At 40.3% G+C, this 23,024-nt stretch overlaps 1 protein-coding gene and 1 non-coding gene across 4 annotated transcripts in view; both read right to left on the reverse strand.

Moving 5' to 3' along the window:
- Window positions 1-23,024, reverse strand: part of thsd7ba (thrombospondin, type I, domain containing 7Ba) — a 277,509-nt gene that overhangs the window by 58,137 nt on the left and 196,348 nt on the right. The window lies entirely within an intron of this gene.
- LOC113653171 lies at window positions 13,804-13,989 on the reverse strand. The gene has a single exon (XR_003443053.1). It is a non-coding gene; the product is annotated as a U2 spliceosomal RNA (small nuclear RNA).

The following is a 23,024-nucleotide window of genomic DNA, read 5'->3' on the forward strand; positions in this document are numbered from 1 at the left end:
AATTCTTAGTGCACTATAGTTTCATTGTCTCAAATTCCCAGTTCCCTAACAGTCTGTTGTTCAAGGTCATTTGTTCCAGGTTATTATGTCAAAAATGTTACTACATTCCTGGGGCAATATACTCAGTCAAACCCAAAGCTTTCAGGCATGAGGAGTCGCAGTCCCTCTATAAAACACCATGGTGTGGTTTTATCTTATCTTTGAGAGCGAGAGAACAAATAGAGATGCTGGTCAGGGAAGGAGTGTTTACAGCTGTGATGATGAAAATGACAAGAGGCATTAACATATTTTAGACATTCCACAACACAGACAAACAAAAATATAATGTGTCATCTTAATCGTTGGCTTAAGGTTCATAAATTGCTTCCGGATGACTTTCCATTATGAAGCTCTTTCAGTCTGATTGAAAGGTTAAGAGATAAATTGCAGTATGTGGACAATAAACTACCAGACCTTATTCAGAAAATGACCAAATACCAATTTATTAACTGTAAAGAGGCTTTTTGGCCAAAACATCAACCTCATCCTTATCCACTCACCTCTCTCCGAAACAAATTATTGAGATGACAAATCGACCGAGAACATCGGTGTTAATACACTCCTCAGCCCACCGGTGGGAGCGACTATCAGAGCGTAAATGGAAAACATATCGATCTAGCTGTATTCAGTACGGAGCGTGTGTGAGGGATCTGAGGCCGAACAGGAACGTACCAAAAGACCACTCCAGGTCTCATCATCCTTAAATGGATCAGAGCTATTACAGATTATGGAGACATAAAGCATGCATATAGCTCGCTCTCAGAGCCCACTACACGACCGTGCAGACGTTTTGTGTTATTAAATATTTCAAAGCCTTCAGCGAAAATTACAACCAACGTCAAGCTGGCAGGAATAAACGAAAAAAATTGAGGGATTGTTTCAGTTGCTGTGATGAATGTTCTCTATAAAACACAACAAACCACGACATTTAATCAACAACGCAAGCGGTAACATTCTCCATAAAATACTAAGAATAAGAACGCAGCTTTGTTGTGGAGACAAATTTACATCGTGTTAGTGACATTTTTAAAAATCAGGGGTTGCTTTGGTGCAGAACATAAGCATGAAGTAACGTTCTGTAATTCATTTCCATTTAATTAAGTGGTTCAATTTGGGAATTTACTGCTCTGGAAAAATCAGGTAGCACATATTTAAGTGCACGGTGTACTTATAGCGTGCAGTCTGTCATCTTAGACACGGCTTTCGGGTCGTATGCGTGAAAATCTTTTAATTATAAACAACAGGAAAAAGGAGACAATATGTATAAGAGGTTGCCCTAGCAACAGTGCGGCTGAATTCTCCATTTCTTAACAGTAAGTGACGAAAGTGACGTGACATACGGTGACATAAGTACGATGACACATACTCAGAATTCGTTTGTGTGTGCACACACACAAACAGCAGTGAACACACACACACACACTGCAGTGAACACACACCTGGAGCAGTGGGCAGCCATTTATGCTGCGGCGCCCTGGGAGCAGTTGGGGGGATTCGGTGCCTTGCTCAAGGGCACCTCAATCGTGGCCGGCCCGAGACTCGAACCCACAACCTTCGGGTTAGGAGTCAGACTCTCTAACCATTAGGCCACGACTGCCCCACCAGTAACGCATTGTCGTTTCTACAGTAACGGCTTTTTACCAGGGATTTGAACAGCAGTCACCCAAAAGGTTTATATGTTCTATAGTGATATGTTGTATGGAAGGAGTCTCCGGTGTCAGAGCTTTGTAACAGTCAGAGGTGACGCTGGAACTGTTTTCTGAATCTTCAGGACAGACGAGTTCAAAAGGTTCTCAGTAACTCGATGAGCCAATGTTTAATCATCTGCTTTAACAGGAATCAAGCGCTTTAAAACTTGCTGTTATAGATAAATGATCACCTTTACCTGCAATGACGTCATTAAATTGAGAGAAAGCAAAAAGCTGTGCTGATCAGTAAGTGTAGCTGCAGAGACTTAACACTCATACCCCTTTTCCACCAAAAAGACCCGGGTGCTGGCTCAGAGCTAATGCTGGTGCTGGTTCAAAGTTGGTTCCACTGGCAAACCTTCGAAGAACCGGTTTGCCTTTCCATCTCTTTGCCTTTCCATCTCCGTCTCTGTGTGTGTGTGATGGCTAGAGAGCCGTCACAGAGCCGAGTCTGACGTCACTGTATACGTGTCACGTTACACAGCGACGTTAGCGCAGCAGCGGCAAACACAAACACATCATCAACAATGGCGGATGTTGCTTTACCGTTAATGCTCATGGCTTTGTGAACCTACATCGGCATCCAAACGCGGCGAATCCGACGTGTACGTGCAGCTCCGTGTAATTTGTATAAAAGGTTGTAATGGAGAAAGTACATAACGTTATTTTATCATTAACACAGAAAAAAGTTAGCCTTAGCATGTAGCTACCTACTATGTGTGCTGATAACTGATCATTCCAAACTGTATTAAACATTAGTATACTTTAAGTACATTATCAAAGGCGCTAACAGTAGCTCCGCCCTCAGTCCCGCCCACAGCTCCTGACACAATCGGTTCTTAAGTCTAGACCAGCAACGTTTTGGTGCTACTTAAGAACCACTTTTCCTGGTTCAGAGCCGGTGCTTTGGCTGTCAAAAAAGAAAGAAATGGTTCTAAATTAGGCTCCGAACCTGCACTCAAACTGCCTCGGTGGTAAAGGGGCATAAGTGTAGCTGCAGAGACTTAACACTCAGAGTGTAATGTATGGACATGATGTTGAGCAGAAAGTTTCATTTATTTTAATTATTAATAGTTTAAATAATATTCTCGCTTCACCCACATTACTGACAATGCCGCAGTGATACTGAACATCTTTAGAAGGTTTTTCTTGTAGCCTCACCGCCTTTATTTTCAGGTTTAAACTCTGCTCTAAAATTCCCTTCACTTCTTGAAAATGCAGTATGTAACTAGCATGCTAGTCAAAATCACACCACTGCCTCAGGAACATGGAGTCTGTGAATAAATTATTCTTGGCTAAAAGTTACATGTCTGCTCATTTCCTCCCTCCGTTATATTCTGCTCCAAGCTGATTGTTTCTGAGCTCACATTTGCAAGCCTTGTTAAATTCTTCAGGCTGGATGAACATGGGGCACTCTGGTGTTCCTGATGGTGGCCATATGGCATCTGGATTAAAAGTGGGCAAGTCATATAAAAACTGAAGCGGAACAGGAATCAGACCCTCAGGAGAGGGAGAACTCTGAAGCATGTAAGTGGAACAAGAGATTTGCCAAAGAAGGCACTAGGGGGCACTGCAGCAAGCACTGAAACATACTGGAAAGATGGTGGTAAACATGGCCTAGGACTCAACTCGACTAGAAAAGGAAATGTTCCACGGTCTAAAATGTGAAAATGATATTTTGCTATCCAGCAGAACCACCATGAAGACACTTGTTTGTGGGATTCACTCAGGATATCTAAACACCAGGTGGTTTATAGAACCTACTTCTGTTATTATCGTCTCCAAAACTATGATCATTCTTACTATAGTTAATAGCCACTACACTGTAATTATTCCTCCTTCTGTACAACTATCATTCCCATATCCACTACAATTATTCCCCCATCCTGCACTAGGGTAATTCCTGAGTATTGCACCGATCATTTCTACCTCCTACACTAGGATAATTCCTGTTTCCTGTGCCGAATATTCCCGTATCCTCTGCTATGATCATTCACAAACTCTTGCACCAAAATCGTTTCCTGCTTATACAACAATTACTCACACGTCAACTATAATTATCCCCAATCCTGCAATGATCGAAATTATTCATGACTCCGGTTTCTCCGATCATTCCCACTATTCCCTCACTACTTCACTCTCATCATTCCCATTATTCCTATCATATTCATTCTGATTTTTTTCAACCATTCCCACCTCCTACACTATGATAATTCAATAATAGATTCATTCCCATGCTAAACTCACACTATTCCCATGGTACACCCATACATACTACATACAAGTTCTGCACTACACTTATTCCTGAGTGTTGCATTAAGACGGCTTCCACCCTCATGAACATTCCTGCCAGAGGTTCTAGGTTTTTATGTTATTCCTGGGCAATTAACAGTTATTCCATCCTTCTCTTCTCATGTGCTTTCTGTTCTACAGACTATGTATTTGAGGGCACATTTGTTTCTCGTCCATCAGCGCTGATGCGTCTCTCGGCTAAACAGAGGAGAGATAAGAACACTCTTACAGACTGAGTCACGGTGGAAAGTGAAGCCCTGAGAACCAGCCTGTGACCACGGGAGCTCCATCAGCTAGGATAAGTGTGTTATAGATGTGGGGGCAAAAAAAGGGGCAAAAAAAAAAGTAAATGCAGCATTAAGAGACGGAATGTTCTGGATGGTGTGAAATGTTCTCCCTTCAGTCCGATGGTGGCTACTTTCCTACTCGAGCTGCTTCAGCACTGTTATTAAACATCACCATACATCATTATTAGCCCTAATAATAACAACGTTAATAACAGTTTCTCATAAAAGACTCATTTGGTGTGTGGAATTAGAGTTTCTATTATCTAATAACTATTTTCGCTCATGTAATAAAGAAACTAAATTAGTGGGTTAAATTAGCGCATACAGTGTGCCTTTACATCATAGACTTTTTCCACAATTATTTCCATCATGATTCATTTTTCCCTTTTTTGACCAAATGATTCACTTTTCACGGAATATTTATAAATGATTCGCTTAGTTGATCCTGTAATTCACTGAAAAAGTATTTATGAGTCATTCGAGGCACACACCGTATTTTATTTTACAAATGATTGTTTGCAATATATGATTCATTTCAATATGCTACTGTATTTTAATGGTGGGGTGGCCGATGTTTGAGAAATGCTTCGGAAAACTGAGTCGGGACGACGAGCTAAACAAAAATCAAAAGACGTGTTAATATAGGATCAGCTTTCCAGCGCTGGAGAGAACTGAAGGAGCAGGAAGTTGGCCACATATTCACAGATCGGAGTTTCCCGAGTCAATAACTCCTGAGCTAAACGCTGTTACTACACAAATAACACCTCTTTTCTATCATAGTAATGTAGAGAGGCAGCTACAACCGCGTTTTGTGTAGTAACAGTGTTTAGCTCAGGAGTTATTGACTCGGGAAACTCCGATCTGTGAATATGTGGCCGACTTTACTTAAGACGCCGAGGCGCTTTTTTCCTTCTCGATAGGTGAGTAACGTTGGTTTTGCTTTGTTACACAGAACTAATATATGCCTTTGTCCTTTACATGATTATGCTTGTGTGTCATTTTTGCTTGTTTGTTTATCTGCAATCGTATTGTTCTTCCCTTCAGCTATGATAAAGACACATTTCTTTTAGGTTAGGGGTGTGTTTGTTTTGGTGATTTCAAATGTCGACATTGGCTTCCAAACATCGGAGACCCCACTAATATATACAGTATATGTTTTATTTGCTAAACAAACTATTCCTCAGTTGTTTAGTTTGACTTGCAGTAATAAGATGGATCATTTCATTTCTGTTTGAACATTTGGCTTTTAGTGATGTTTATATAAAAATAAATAAATGAATACATAAATGAATAAATAAATTAATAAATAAAACACTCCTAGATATTTTCCAAGAAGGAAAGTGTAAAGACTCGATGGGGTTTAACCTTGTTGCTGGCCTGAAATACCCAAAGCATGAAGAACATGACAGCAGAGGTAAAGGTAAAAGAGAGTAAAAGAAGAAAAGAGTTACAGAGGGAGATAAAGGAAGAGAAAAACAGACATGGAGATAAGAGAGAGGAGAAGGAAGGTTGAGATAAAGACCATGAGATAAAACCCCACAGAAATACACTCCAATTACGGAGCGATTTAAGTCACAGGGCTCTGATTTCTTCACTGTTTTAATGTACAGCTCTGAACAAAACCCACATGAAACTTCATTTCCTGTGATTCTGACTTCCAGATGAATCCATTTATCATGTGAGGAATAACGCAGGATGTTGAGTGAAAATCGTGCATGGAGGTGATTCGGTTTCATTTATTACCCATAATGTTGTGGAAGAGACATGCTTCTGTTCTCCTGATAATAATAATGATAAACAGACACTTCTTCACCAGCATCACTTCTCTCTCTCACTCTTGTGTGATTGAGCTGTTGCTATAGCAACAATACCATATCAGAACAAGAGCATTAATATAAACCTTGATATAAATACTGTTCTGGAGACTGAATCAACACCTGACCACCAATCAGAGCCCAGAACTGCACCATAGCACTGCTAATGGTCTAAATTCTGATGAAGAGGAGTCATACGTCCAGCACCAGAGTCTGATACCTATTTTTGTTGCAATTACAGCAAACGAGGGTGTCAGAAAATCCGTCCAATCAGAGTCCGAGGTGAATTTAGTCTACACAATGCCCCCAGTGTCACCCAACATAACTGCACTTCCTGACCAATCACAGGCCAAATGCCATTAGCAAAGATGGCTGAAATTATTTATGCACATTACGATAAATTAATTTGTGTTGGATCTGGGAACAAGATTCGAGACCTCTTTCTTTTTTTATTCTGGTATCCATTTGCAGTTTATAAGAATTTTGTGTCCTTTATTAGTTTAGGGATTAGCAGTTAGAGATAAGGGATTGGGACGAGACCTGTAAGGGTGGATTTCAAGTCTTTAAACATTCTCTGGAGTAACTTGAAATGGACTAAAGTAATTAGCATCCATAATTATCTGCTGCACCAACATACAGCAGGTCACCAACCTTAGTGAACACCGTTCCACCTGTGAAACACTACCGCTAGGGGCTGAAGCTGCATAATTTCATTGTAACTTTTAAGCATTAAATCCTCTAAAAACACGAAAAAACTTATGTTTCTAGTAAAGTTTATACTCTCAATATTTTTTTAAGCCCACGCACAAAGCATAATATGATTCATAGCCGTCATACTCTTAGAAAATTTTTTTGGAGAAAACTGACCTAGGTGGCGCTAGACCATTTTTTCCTTACCTTTAGACGCATCCCTTTCTTCACTGGGGTAATATATTCCAAAACAAATATTCCACAAAAATCCCCACAGGTCCAAGGAACTGAAATCTGTAAGCCGTTTAATCCAAAACGCTTTCGTCGCGCCGCAAATATTCCGAAAAATTGGAAACAGTAGTGCGCCACCATCATTGTTTCGGCTCTAACTTCTCATTGGGGTATTCAAAAATTCTAAATTTTCATAATTATAGCCCAAGGCGTAACGAATCAAATAAGCCCTCACTTGAGCCAATCGGTGCTTGTATTGCAGAGATAGACGGCTGGGAAGCCAATGATGTCATGACATCATTTTTGGGAACCCTCACTTGACTGACAATTACTCCTTCCAATAGCAATGAAATTGGCCGGGACCTATACAGCTCTTTAGCCAATAAGGAGACGATTCCAACGGTATGCCACGACCCGCCTCTCTAATGCTGGCTTCTGCGCGAAAATCGTGCGTGATGGGTTTATTGTGCAATCCTCGACCTTTTCACACTCTCACAGCTCATGGTGTCAGGTTACAGGCCTCTTTACACAACAGAATAGTAGAGAGAGGCTGTGCTGGTTTTTGGCCATTTAAACTGAGCATGCAGTCTTTTAATTCAAAGTTATACAGTAAACAAGTAAACAAGAAACACATGACTGGACGGACATGTCCATAGAAAAATAGATTTATTGAAGCCTTTTTTGGGTCTTTTGACGTGATTTTTTTTGGAGAAAGCCAAGACATGTGGCTATGACCCTCAGTCGTTAAATGTTACCTATCATGTTCCAGAGAAATAAGATTAATCAGTTTATCAGAAAAAATCTCAGGCGGAAATCAAAACTTCCATTCTAGCCTCTGTAACTTTGTACCAGTAAGGTCTAGAATCAAGCTGAAACTAGTTTCTGAAACTAGAGAATCTCTTCTTTCCAATGAGACCAGGCTCACCCCTGTGAAAGAAAAGAGTGCTAGAGAATTCAAATCAAATGCTTTGGGTTTAACTTTAAAAATGACACAAACAAGAAAACTTCAGTGTCGTTAAACAGATTATCTGATGTCCCAATGTTACCAGTGAAACGTCCAATTGTTACCAGTGAAACGTCCCATTGTTACCAGTGAAACGTCCCATTGTTGCCAGTGAAACGTCCCATTGTTACCAGTGAAACGTCCCATTGTTGCCAGTGAAATGTCCCATTGTTACCAGTGAAACGTCCCATTGTTGCCAGTGAAACGTCCCATTGTTACCAGTGAAACGTCCCATTGTTACCAGTGAAACGTCCCATTGTTGCCAGTGAAACGTCCCATTGTTGCCAGTGAAACGTCCCATTGTTGCCAGTGAAACGTCCCATTGTTGCCAGTGAAACGTCCCATTGTTGCCAGTGAAACGTCCCATTGTTACCAGTGAAACGTCCCATTGTTACCAGTGAAACGTCCCATTGTTACCAGTGAAACGTCCCAATGTTACCAGTGAAAAGTACCAATGTTACCAGTGAAACGTACCATTGTTACCAGTGAAACGTCCCAATGTTACCAGTGAAACGTCCCATTGTTACCAGTACAATGCTTATTCCCTGAAGCTTCTACCATTAGCAGTTCATAAATAAACTGTAATAAAATTCTAACAATCTAAGTTAAGTGCAGTTCTGTGTCCCATCTCATGCAGCACCAGTTCCCACAACACCATCAGAAGGTAAAACTACTGCAGTGATGTCACTGCCTCCTGTCAGTGTGATGGCTGAGTGAATAATTGTCTCGTGAGCGATCTGTAGAGGCTCCACAGTAGAGACAGCCAGTCTGAGGCAGTCTGTCAGGTATGTGTCAGTAAGACATTGATTTGATTATTTTTATCTGTGAAAACACCATTTCACAGAGAATCTGAAACAGACGCTCACTTTTACTGCCCATGTGGTGAGAAGAGAAAACTTCTTTCTCTTAGAAAGTGCTGTTTTATTCTGGCTTTCAGCTCTATATCATCTTACATCGCATCAATTACCTGCAACTCAACCACTGGTCAATGAAGTCTTTGTGCTTGTATTAAGTTCATCAGCTTGGCCTTAAGTTTCATTACGAGAGAAAAGCCCATGATCTTCGCGGCCACTAAATGCTGAGGAATTACACAGAGATAATTCTATTCTGTTTGTATAGCACTTCATAAGAAATGAACACTGCCTCAAAGTAGCTTTACAGGACATTAATACAGGAGTAAAAAGTTCCAGATTAATATTAGACTTGTATTTAAATGTGTTTGTATTTATCCCTAACGAACAAGCCTGAGGTGACTGTGGTGAGGAAAACCTCCCTTAGATGGAAGAGGAAGAAACCTTGAGAGGAACCAGACTCAAATGTGAACCTCATCCTCATTTGGGTTACACTGGAGGGTGTGATTATAAACTGTTATAAACACCAGAGAGTCTTATTATGAATAATGTCCTTTCTACAGTCATATTTATAACATATTCATAACAGTTTATAACAAAATCAGGGTCATTACAGCACATTGCTATAAACACAGAACACACGGCCAGAACACATCAGAACTCCATCAGAACTCCATCAGTAGAAACTGCTACCAGGTTATAAACAGAAATAGAACTGATTTAGAATGGTATTAATGCTAAACACTGCTGGTTATGTCTTAAATTGTATTTGGGTCAGTAATGTATCATGTCTTATAATTAGGTGCTTAATTAATTTATTTTGACAAAATAGGCTGTTTATTATGTTACAAATCTATAATGAAAGAAACTCGGTTTTAATTACTGTCGCCAAAATTACTGGCACACATTTTGTAGATTGGTATTAATTACTGTGTAAAACCGGTGAGCATGTTTACTTTGTTTATTTACAACTAATGTAGTTAGAAACCATTTTAAAACAAAATTTAAAATAATAATAATAATAATAATAATAATAATAATAATAATAATAATAACAGTAATAATAATAATAATAATAATAATAATAATAATAATAATAATAATAATAATAATAATAATAATAATAATAATAATAATAAATTGATTACTTCTTCTTTAAGAACCCTGGTTAAATTGAAAAAAATAAAAATAAAAAACAATAGAAGCAAATATTTATCACCACAATGGAATTTGTATAAATAAAACACCACAATTGTTAATTCATAATTAATTGCAGTTCCACAATCAGCTCTGAGAATGAGGTGAGATTACGATAAACGACTTTAATTATCTTTGTTTTTATGGTTAACCTTCTTTTTAATGCTCTTTAGGATGCTAGACATTACTGTACATTACCTATCAAATTAACAAGGCTGGGCTGCAACAGTAAATTCCAAGATTATATTAATATAAGTACATGATAATTAAACATATAAGTATATTAATAATTACAAAGGCAAGACATTTTAATATATTGCATAAAACTTGTGTATGTTTATTTAAAAGTGACTACTAAACTGATATAAATGAAGTATTACATTTATTAATGGAATAACATGCTTAGATTTGTCCCAGTATCTCTCAGATCACTAAAATAGAAGTCTGTGTGACATCCCGAAGCTCGTCTAGAGCTCTTCCGTCTTTAATTCAAGCTACTGATAACTTTTACATTAGAACCTGTTTACTTTTATTCATACTTTCAGGTAGTAAAGTGTCATTAATTAATATTTCTTTACTTTAATTCATATTATTGCTGCACCATAATTGTGAGACTAAAATAAACTTTATCTTCAGGGGGCAGAGGTACTTTTGTAATGCTAGTATACATAAAATTACCACTTGGGCATAAGGGACTCTTATGTATTTGATGAAATTACAGTATATAGCATGGAAATCTCAAAGGAGGATGGGACCTTGGGAAGACTCGTGAATGATGAGCACAAGATGGACCATTGAGGTAAATGAAGAACCTCATCTTTGTCTCTTTGCTTTGGTTATGTTGAACCAAGGTACTCTCAAATTATAGCGGAGATATGGCCGAGATATACCCTGTGCTGCACAGCCACCCGCTCAGCACCCAGTGTTGTGACATCCTCATCATCGCCCTTATCACAGGTACTCGTCACACTCATTAGGATCAGATATTAACAAATTCAGCAAATGACTGCAAAACAATAATCTAGCATTTCATTGCTTTTTTCCTCTCCACAGAAAATGCCCCATGTTTGGAGCATACAAACTACAATCTATGCTGAATATAGTGTAATTTACATACACGTGAGTCTATAGTGATTGGTACTACACTTTTAAGTCAAGGCAGTTATGTCATATGTACCATACGCACCACTTACTACCTTTACATACCATGTTTCTATAGGAACAGACAGACTAAAGTAGTTGCCAAGCACGTAATGTCAGTATGATTGATTAAATTAACGCTGTACAATGTAAACATTTCTCATTTTAGTGTTGTGGAAGAGCGCTCATTGATTAAAACAACATACGGTGATTGACAGATTATACAGTGATTGACAGGTCGTACAGTCTACAGCGATGTCGACAACATACCCAAAAGCAGCTCAGATGAATCAAATGAGTTTGTTTGGAAACAGTGTGACTGAAAGAGGCTCTAAAAATTGCTCAGATGATAGAGTTCCTGGAAAAAGCTTGGACAAAGGTTTTGACATTTTGCACCTCAACATGGGGGGGGTCGTTCTTGGGGGGAAGTCGTGGAGGGCGGAAGTCATGGACTAAGTCGTGGGGAAGTCGTGGCCACACTGTTTCTAGAGTCTGACTCTTAACCCTAAGGTTGTGGGTTCGAGTCTTGGGCCGCCACGAATGAGGTGCCCCCCCCCCAAACTGCTCCCCGGGCGCCACAGCATAAATGGCTGCCCACTGCTCCGGGTGTGTGTTCACTGCTGTGTGTGTGCACTTTGGATGGGTTAAACACAAAGAACAAATACTGAGTATGGGTCACCGTACTTAGCCGTATGTCACGTCACGTCACTGTCACTTTCATGTTCATCTCCGAGCAGAGAAGTAGTTCATCTGACAAAACAACGAAAAGAGGAAAATTCTAAGCCAGACACAGACACCTTATGGATGTAATCCAGGCAGTGGCATCATCAAGACAGGAACATGAGTCATATAATAAGAAGCAGCATTGACTTTATTGCTGTAAACTGTACTGAAAAATGCCAAGGCATCTTGATTTTGTCCATCACAATGAAGTGGAGATTGCAAAAAAAAAAAATTTCCAAGCATTTCAAAACAATCCCCTCCCCCCCCAAAAAAGCGAAAAATTGGGCAACTAACCACAACAAAGATGTAGCCAGAAGAGGGAGTGGGGACATGATTGCCTGTTACTGTCCCAAAATAAACAACGAAGCTAAGGAACTCATTCACTGCATTCACTGTCAAGGGCTTTATAACAAGCACAGTCTTTGGAAAAACATCAAACACTGTCCAATGAATCCAAAGTTTGCTGAACCCCAAGGCAGGAAGAAAGTTAGATCACTGTGGGCTCTGAAAAGTCCTGTTGGTATAGAGGTGAGCAAAGGCTTGATGAATATACTATCCTTGATGAAGTTTATTGTGCAGTTCATGCTGACAGTTGTATCATGAGGCTTTGGGAGCACATGGGATGGGATCTGAGGTGACCAAACATGACTACGTCAGGCAGAAGATGAGAGAAGTTGGCTAGAAGATGACTTCTAGTTGAAGCAGGAAAGATTACCGTTACTGAGAACAATGCAATGATGGTGATCATGAGTGTGCTGAATGTGCTAAAGATTTTAGAAAGAAGCCAAGTGGAATACACCACAGATAATCCCATTCACTTACAATGTCAAACTCTTGCATTCACATTTGCAGAAAACACACAATGAACTCCAGGGTGTGCTCCAAAACAGCCCTTCTGTAGATAGCTATGCTGCCCTTGCCAAGGTTACGCTGTCACATGTCATCTTATTCAACAGCAGAAAAGAAGGTGAGGTATCACGAATGCTTTTGTCAGCCTTTAAAAACAGAGACTCGTCTGAGCTACATGAAGACATAGCCATCTTTTTCTCTGACTTTGAGAGGAAGCCGTGGTTGCACTTTACCAGGGTCGAGATCCATGGTAAACGAGGGAGAACGGTTCCTGTGCTACTCAAGCCTTCAATGGTTTCTGTAATGGAGCTGCTTGTTGAAACATCTGAGGCTTGTGGTGTCCAAGCTGAGAATCCTTTTATGTTTGCTATGCCAGGAGCAATGTCTGCATACAGAGGTGTAGAAAGCACTTACAGGGCTGCTCGTGACTGTGGTGCTAAGGCTCTGTAAGCAGTAGCATCAACTAGACTTAGGAAGCACATAGCAACCATGTCAGCGATTCTTAACCTTGACGAAACTTAACAGATCAATTAGCTGACTTTCTGGGTCATGAAATCAATGTGCACAGAGAATATTACCGCTTACCAGAGGGGACACTGCAGTTGAAAGTTGAATAAGGTCCTAATGGCAATGGAGATGAGAACACTGTCAGACTACAAAGAACAAAAACTTGGAATAGAATGGCATGAGCTCAGATGGATTTCTGTTCATACACCGTAAGGACAAAAGTATGTGGACACCTGATCATACGATTTGTTTGTGTTGTTGAAGATCTCATTGTATATTTAGTGAGTAAAGAGACATAGTGTACGGCTAAGTATGGTGAACCAAACTCAGAATTCCTTCTCTGCATTTGACCCATCCAAAGCACACACCCGGAGCAGTGGGCAGCCATTTATACTGCGGCGCCCGGGGAGCAGTTGGGGGAGGGGGGGGTGTTTCGGTGCCTTGCTCAAGGGCACCTCAGTCGTGGCCGTCCCGAGACTCGAACCCACAACCTTAGGGTTAGGAGTCAGACTCTCTAACCATTAGGCCACAACTTGCCCTACTACCCCTGTTCTGACTCCCAGCTATAAAAATCCATTTAACATGTAGTCCTCATATAGAGGACGTATCAGATATTAAACTGATAAGAACAGATACTACACTTACATTTAGTGCCCATTTGCTCCTTTATGAAGATGTTCCACTACATTTTGGAGTGTGGTTGTGAAGATTTGTGCTCATTCAAACTCAAGGGCATTGATAAAGTCGTGTACTGATGTAGGGTGAGTCTTAATGGAGATCTCTTTTTGCATGGGGACACCATCATGCTGGGACAGGTTTGTGGGAATAATAACAGTTTGGGGAATAACCACATATGGCTGGAAAAGTCAGTATCCACATACCGCTGGTCATATACATTAGTGTTATTAATAAAAGCAATAAATACTGTAGCTTCTTTCCCGTGGCTGTTTCTGCACTGAACAGCTGATATGGTGTTAACAATCACCATTGTACTGTCTCTTTTCTTCTGTGTGTCCATCCATATTTATTCTGTCTATTCTGTCTATATATATATATATATATATGTTGATAATGATATTCATTATGATTATGATGACATTCCGTTTGTACAGCTATACCACTTCATACTGTGTCATACTTATACATATAAAAACCACACTATATGTACCCTTATTCAGTTACATGTACATATTACTACACCTTCTGTATAACCTCATACCCTTATTTATTACACTGCCACTTAGGTTAGATGCTAACTGCATTTCATTGGCTCTGTACATGTACCTTGCACAGTGACAATAAAGTTGAATCTAATCTAATCTAATCTAATCTAATCTAATCTAATGTAAAAGTTTATTAGAAAGATGCTTTTGAAACACATTGTCTGTTCATGGGAGACTGTGGGTAGTTCCAGTTCAAGTAATGATAAAGATCGCAGTGAAGCTCGGACAACAACAGCAGAATAAAATGCTACATTATTGAAACTAACATAAAATAAAAAGTCTGCTTGTTTGGCTGTTGGTTTAAGGAGAAGTACATCATTTTATGGTCAAAATACTTCCTATGACATCGTATTGTAGCGTAACCAATGGCATGAGTAAGTTAATGTTAATAAGCTATTCGGATGCTTGGTTACATAGAATACAGGAAAATGTACAGATTGAAAGGAAATGACCCTCTGGATCAGGGAGAAACCCCGAACATAAGGAAGTTGGCTTTATACTAAGGTTTTAATCTGTAAGACAAAATCTTTATACTTGTTATAGTGGGAGGAAAAAGAGGTAAAAGCTGTAGTAAGGCACATGATGGAGTTCATTAATAAGAGATGCAAAGTCCCTGGGAAGAAAGATTGAAAAATATATAGCAGAGAAAGAGGAGTTGAAGGAAAGAAAATGGACTGGTGTGAAAAATAAGGTAACAGAATTGCAAGTCTAAAAAAAAAACAGTGTGGGAGTCAATCTTAATGATGGTCTAGATTCAAGATAAGTCAAGAAGTTCGTTCGGTGTTTGTTGTCTGTGAGTGGGGGCCTGGTGGCTTAGTGGTTAGCACGTTCGCCTCACACCTCCAGGGTTGGGGGTTCGATTCCCGCCTCCACCTTGTGTGTGTGGAGTTTGCATGTTCTCAATGTGCCTCGGGGGTTTCCTCCGGGTACTCCGGTTTCCTCCCCCGGTCCAAAGACATGCATGGTAGGTTGATTGGCATCTCTGGAAAATTGTCCGTAGTGTGTGAGTGAATGTGAGTGTGTGAGTGAATGAGAGTGTGTGTGTGCCCTGCGATGGGTTGGCACTCTGTCCATTGTGTATCCTGCCTTGATGCCTGATGATGCCTGAGATAGGCACAGGCTCCCCGTGACCCGAGAAATTCGGATAAGCGGTAGAAAATAAATGAATGAATGTCTGAAGTGAACCTAAAGGGATGAAAACTTTATCTGCTCAAGTTGATCTTTTTTCCAGCTAATCTTTGTGTTTTTTTATCCTTTATGATACAAATTTCAGAATCAAAGGGATACAAAACACATCACTGGAGTTATTTTCCTGTAGTGTGTAACACCTGAGTCCCAAAAGTGCAGTTTAACTGGAGAGTATATGTGAAAAGGCTTGTTTAAGCTGAACCTGTATCTCTAAAAGAGTTCATCACCGACATTGAGGGAGCGACGAACTTATCTGCAGTGTTGAATGAAGGCTCCTTAAATACTGTGTGTTAATGGACACACCTGTGTTTAATCACTAGCAAGGAAAATCACAGCTGGAAAGTGTGTGTGTGTGTGTGTGTGTGTGTGTGTGTGTGTTCTGGGAGTTTCTGGAGACTGCAGTGATGACTCTAGTTTCCATCTTGCAGCTGTTTCTGTAGCTGAAAGTTTGTCATGTTTATCTTTTTAACCTACTGCTCTTTTACAATCAGCCTCTTTGCAGAGCTTGTATAACAACACACACTGTGTTATGGGAACAAAACAGTTCAATCTGAAATGATGCAGACTGAAAAAACTTGATCTAATCAAACATGTAACTCCCAAAGTTGGGTTTCAATGCTCTTCACGGACCGAGGAAGAAACAATGGTTTTATAATAAAATCAACACAATAATTAAGTGAAATTTGATTCCTTTAAGGAAGTGAGGTAAGAGCTACCTCTGATGTAAGGTAAAAGCCTTGAGAGTAACCAGACTGATTAAAAAAAAAAAAAAAAACTAATTTTCATCTGAGTGACATCTGAGCAATGTTGTTACTGTATAAATTATTATAAACACTGCAGGGAAAGATTATAAATAATGTTCTTTTTAGAGAAGAAGCGTTCAGGAGGAATGAGAGCTCAAGAGAAACATTTAGCTCTACAGAGAGAGAGAATATCAGGCTTGTGATAATCCACACAGAGAAATAAATGAAGCTTTATCATCTCTGTGACTAAATATTGTTTTGATAAAATTAGAAATAACATTTAAAGTGAGTTGGAAAGCACAGAGAATCGAGTGTCTGGTCATTAAACTCAATGTGGACTATTCGTGCAGAGAAAAAACGGTGGGAACCCGTCACAATCTGGCAACCTCCCGAACAACGTACAGTCGATTGAGTTGAGTTGAGTGTTGACTTCTTGAGAGGAGTGAAACTCATGAATATGCAGAAACTTTTCCGGCATCATTGTCACTTTTAAACTCGCCTGTTTCCGACTACGACCTGTTATGAATTATTAGCATTATGCATAATGTGTGAATGTTAAAATATTCATGAAGATTATCTTTCAGCATCACGCCGCACTGTGCCTGTGCTTTCAACATTTACTGTACGTAATTAAATTATAAGCCATAACTCGTGGAGATGTAAGTAAAGGTGTTTAAAATCGGCAGTTCGAATTCTGTGAGATAAAACGACGTGAAGTTTTGATTAATGTCATGAAGATACGGAGCACTGCCGTAGACGCAGCTTCCTCTGACTTATTATAAAACTTAGAAATAGAATTCTAGTGGAATGGATGGTGGAATAAAACTAGCTCTGTAACGCAGACAGAGGTTGGGACCCTGCTGTAGACACCATGTTCTTCACCGGGTTCCACTCTGCTGGTGGGTTGCTACGGAAATGATGCTGAGACTCAACCTGACATGTTACTACGGCAGCACAGGATGGAATCAGAGCCTGTGTTTGTAGGGAATTGTCTCTGCGTTCAGACTGTTTGCTCAGGTGAAGATGATTTCAGGTGGAATCACCTCCTGGGCGCCTGTTTGTTTTTTCTCTTTTCTCTCTTCTCTCCTGTGTAGTTTGTTTGTAGCATCTAGACCCGGAGTTTTTAAACCGACCATCTGGACCCCAGACTGTCTGTTTGGGGTTTATTTTCTTTTCAAACTCCTTTCACACAACACAGGGGTTCTGGACCATCTGCTAGACCTTGATGTTTGATTCAAAGCCAGTGGTCTGGACGTGTTTTCTATCACCTACTTGTCTTTACGCTCAAGAAGCCTGATGTTTGTGGAAGTGAGAAAAAGAAAATGGCACTTTTCCGAAGCGTTTCTCAAACATGGGAGACCGCACCTTTAATTATATTCTTAGAGCTGTTGATGCACATACATCTTCTAGGTACCTTTTAACCTAGTTCAGAATATATCGGTATAAGTCAGTTTGTTTTTCCTTTAACCTCTCTCACACTCATTAGGGATAAAGATACATTATAAACTTTCATTTTTATATTCCTGTAAAACTGGAGACAACATCCAGTGTTAAAATCTCTAACAATAAAGAACTGATTTCTCTCTTTCTACCCATCCCGAGGCATCCAGAGGTTGTACAAGCTCCAGATGTTGCACTTCCTGAAGATTTCATACCTCCACTGAGACGAGGCTAACCCTGTAAGGATTCTGAAGTGGACCAGCTCGGGTTGTGTTCCGCTTCACGAAGATTTCAGACATTCTAAGAGAAGTTACCAACTCCATGTGGTCTCTGAGGACAACGACCTCATCATCGATAGACAATCGTCGGCCTGTATCTGACTGTAGAAAGGACATTATTCATAATAACACTCTCTGGTGATTATAAGTTTATAATCACACCCTCCAGTGTCACCCAAATGAAAGTGACGTGACGTGACATGCGGCTAAGTATGGTGACACATACTCAGAATTTGTTCTCTGCATTTTTGACCCATCCAAAGTGCACACACACACACACACACACACACACACACACACACACAGACACACACACACAGCAGTGAACACATACACACACACACACGGAGCAGTGGGCAGCCATTTATGCTGCGGCGCCCGGGGAGCAGTCGTGGCCCGAGACTCGAACCCTCAACCTTCGGATTACGAGTCAGACTCTCTAACCATTAGGCCACGTCTTGCCCCTTGAGGATGAGGATGAGGATGAGGTTCACTTTTGCTTCTGGTTCCTCTCTAAGGGAGTTTTTCCTCACCTCAGTAAAGAGGTAAAGATGGTGTGTGTGTGTGTGTGTGAGAGAGAGAGAGAGAGAGAGAGAGAGAGAGAGAGAGAGAGAGAGAGAGAGAGAGAGAGAGATGTAAGTGCCGAGATTATGAATGTTATACCGCAAGATAATGAACAAGGCACATGAGGAATATGAGAGCACACAGGGATTAGTAGTGAAGGAGAATGTAAGAGTGACAGAAGAGAGTTTGATTGTTTAGAGTGATGAATGTAGCAGGGTTTTATAAGCAGGGAGCTGTAATAATCCTGGCATCTTGAAGAACATTTAGAGAATATTGTACAAGTATATGAAGAGCTTATGATGAGATAGGAAGTTTGTTTATAAAGCTTTACACCAGCAGTCAAACAACACTCTGAGATATGACTGAGAATCCTGGGGAATTTAACAGCTGCTCCCAGGAGGAACTTGTGATTTTATTTTTTAAGACATGGTGTTGAGGTGAATTTGAAGAAAGTGGAAAAGCCTTGACTGTGATTTAACCCCACTGAACACCTTTGGGATGAACTGGAGTGCCATCAAAACCCCCAACATCTCGCTAATGTTGTAGCTGAATGATCACTAATCCACACAAACACGATCCAACATCAGGTGGAAAACCTTTCAGAAGAGAAGAATGGAGCTGATCAGAACAACAAACTGGGAACATCTGGAACAGACGGACATTAGCATCGAACGTATTAATATTAAAATATAAACTGTAAGATTAGCAAACCTAACACCAACATGGTATCACATGGGAAAGACACGACTATCTAAAGACGACTAAAAAAAAGCCCACATGCAAGCGACACAATGACAAAAGGGCAGATTACTAGATCTTATGAAATCTCACAGCCACTATAACCTCACTGACAAAAACGAACCACTGCGACTAGAAGATTAAACGTCCGACTAAAACACAACTGCCATAACGGGTGGAGTAATACACACATCATAAACACAATAAATTACGCAAACTAACATCAGTCTTACTGAAAGTGATTATATATAAACTTATAAACTATATATGTGCCCATTAAAAAGGAATTGTATTAAATTATTTAATCTTCATAACATAATTGCAATTTTATAAAATACCAATTGTGGTCACACACACACACACACACACACACACACACACACACACACACACACACACACACACCTTTTTGTACAGCTCAGCTTGATGACCTTCCACTTCGCCTGAATGGCATTTTCCCAGCTGCCTCCCGGAGCACACATCCTCTCTCACAAACACACACACACACACACACACACACACACACACACACACACACACATTTACGAATATGGCCAGGCTGATAACTTCCCACGGAGTCAGACACACACTCGCTTTGCGATCCCGAGGCCACATAAAGACTGTTAGTGGTCATTTAGCCATCTGTGCTAATCACACCAGAGAAACGTAGCTGTATCTGTTGCCTGCTCTCTGAAGTCATCTGCACGCTGACCTCTACACACCAACACGTCCTTTACAGACTAGTCATGTGTACAGAGCTCATTCACGACATGGCCACAACTTCCCCAAATAGACTTATCTTTATCTGTCATAATATCCTCAGAATTAACAACCAGAACAAAGACCTTCTGTCCATCAGATCCTTCTACATCATAAAGAATGAGGAAATCAGCACCACACATGATACTCCCACCACCATGCTTCACAGCTGGGTTGTGAGCTCCTGATGATGCCGCAAGGTGGTTTGCCCCATATCCTAGGGCCTTTTTACACTTGGGCACTTCATGTGTTGTCTCTGATCCGATAGCTATCTGATTTGTTAAAACTGTTCCATTTACATTAGGCCACATAAACGCGTCTCGGTGAATCGGACATCGATCCGATCTTTCTACTCCCGCCCAAAATGCTAATATATTTTACCTCATTTCTGGGGTAATTGAAATGGAACACGCTTTGGTGTATGCGGTTGCTACAAAACACAGCGTTTACTGTTTGCTGCATTTTTGCTGGCGGCAGCAGTGCATTTTAAGGCCCGATGAGACACCTGGGTGAAAGACCGGAGCCAGCGCTAGTGGGAAAACATATTTGTTTCTGGCGCGATTTGTATGCACGACTCGCGAGTCACTTGAGGGTGACGTACTTCCGTTTGGGAGGAGTATAGTGCTGACGTATGTGGCTTGAACAACCACATTCATTTACACCTGTCAAGTTTCATCTGAAATGCGTCCCAGACCACCTCCTGAAGGGGTTTGTGCGATCGGATTTATATCCGTATCGAAAACGTTTCGGAGGGCATTTAGACCTGGTCTTTTTACCATCGGATAGATATCGGATCACAGAAAACGCATGAAGTGACCAGGTGTAAAAACCCCCATAGTGTCATATATTTCTGTTAAAATTTTTGACCTGTCCACAGAACAGAGTCCTGGCCTGCAAAATATCTGAAGAGCTTTTACAGAATAACAAAGACACTGATTTGTCAAGACATTGACCTAAAGTTCTTTTGTCAGTAGAAATAGTTTTAAGTCTGTATCAATAATATCTACGGAATTACATTTACCCTAGTCTAAAAAAAAAAGCTAGAGCCCCTGATGTAAGCAAGCCTTATCGAACGTGTTACGTCTATCTGTTACTGTAAAGACTGAAAAAAAGAAAAGAAAGAAAGAAATCACATTATATGACAAAACTGTTGATAGATTAAGGTCACAGCCGGCAAAATGCCGATCAATCCCGGTTTCCTTGATTTGGGCTCAAATTTACATCAACATCTTTTACTGTTGTTTTGAAAGCAGACATCTTGTTTGCGATAAGAGATCTATTAACAGAGGTAAAGAGTCATCAGCAGCTGGAGGAAGGAATAAAAGAATACAAGTCCTCTCGTCTGCCCTAATGTTCATATCCTTTTCAAACGCACGCTACGACGGACTCATCGTGCTCTTAATCTGAGGGGGGGTTGTTTTTCTACGTTCCTGTAGAGAGCAGCTTCGGTGAATTGGGGATAAAAAAACACATCTCCATTAATATAATAGGGCTGATGCTTGTTTATGTCCAGAGTAATAATGAAAGCACATGCTTCAGCATTTATGCTACGCTAAATGAAAGTGCATTATCCATTAGTATGGGAATGAACACAGAGCCAGAAAAAGCACTTTTTATATATTTATATATATCAGGTGTGTTCCAGAGAGAAAATATCAGTACAGGCTTCTGTCTCAGTCACAGCATTACATTTCCCAGACTACAAAAAATGGACGTTGTTTTGTACGAGTTTGTTTTATATCAATTACAGATTGCACATTAATAATACAAATATACAAGGCTGCGTTATTGACAGAAAACTATTAAATAAACAAATAGGTATTAACTTATTTGATATTCTCTCTCTCACACATTTTCTACCGCTTATCTGAACTACCTCGGGTCACGGGGAGCCTGTGCCTATCTCAGGCGTCATCGGGCATCGAGGCAGGATACACCCTGGACGGAGTGCCAACCCATCACAGGGCACACACACACTCTCATTCACTCACACACCCTGGACAATTTTCCAGAGATGCCAATCAACCTACCATGCATGTCTTTGGACCGGGGGAGGAAACCGGAGTACCCGGAGGAAACCCGCGAGGCACGGGGAGAACATGCAAACTCCACACACACAAGGCGGAGGCGGGAATCGAACCCCGACCCTGGAGGTGTGAGGCGAACGTGCTAACCACTAAGCCACCGTGCCCCCCCCTATTTGATATTCTATGCTTTTATATTTTTATACCTCTAACAGTACTTAGTATTAGTAATAAAAACGTTATGATGACTGCAGAGCATAAATCTTATACACACGTGACACTGGCTGATTAAATGCTGGATCAAAATCTCTCCATCCATCTACACCATGATATTCACACTGGACATGTTTGGCTTCCATAAACCCCAGTTAAATGCTATAACTGCACTGACAATATAAAGCCCAGTAACATTTCCTGTAGCTGCTCCATTCCTGTAAAGTGATGAATTCCAGATGTGAAGCATGGTGGTGGGAGTATCATCACTGCTGTAGACAGTGTAAACAGTCTTCGGAACAATTACTGCATCAGACCAAAGAACAGGTTTAACTCAAGATTGTCAGGATAGAAAGAATAAGGAATATAACGTCTTGTACAAATTCCACTTCAAGGCATTGTTTCCTTAACAAGAGAGCGGTGAAAAAAGGTAAACATGGTGCAACTCACTCATTTCTCTGGGCCACATTATCTAAGTAAAGATGTCAAGACTAATCCTTAGAAGGTAAGAGCTGTCCTTGACTTCTTGATTACAAAAAACAG

This window comes from Tachysurus fulvidraco, chromosome 6, assembly GCF_022655615.1.
Source record: "Tachysurus fulvidraco isolate hzauxx_2018 chromosome 6, HZAU_PFXX_2.0, whole genome shotgun sequence".
Taxonomy (NCBI): domain Eukaryota; kingdom Metazoa; phylum Chordata; class Actinopteri; order Siluriformes; family Bagridae; genus Tachysurus; species Tachysurus fulvidraco.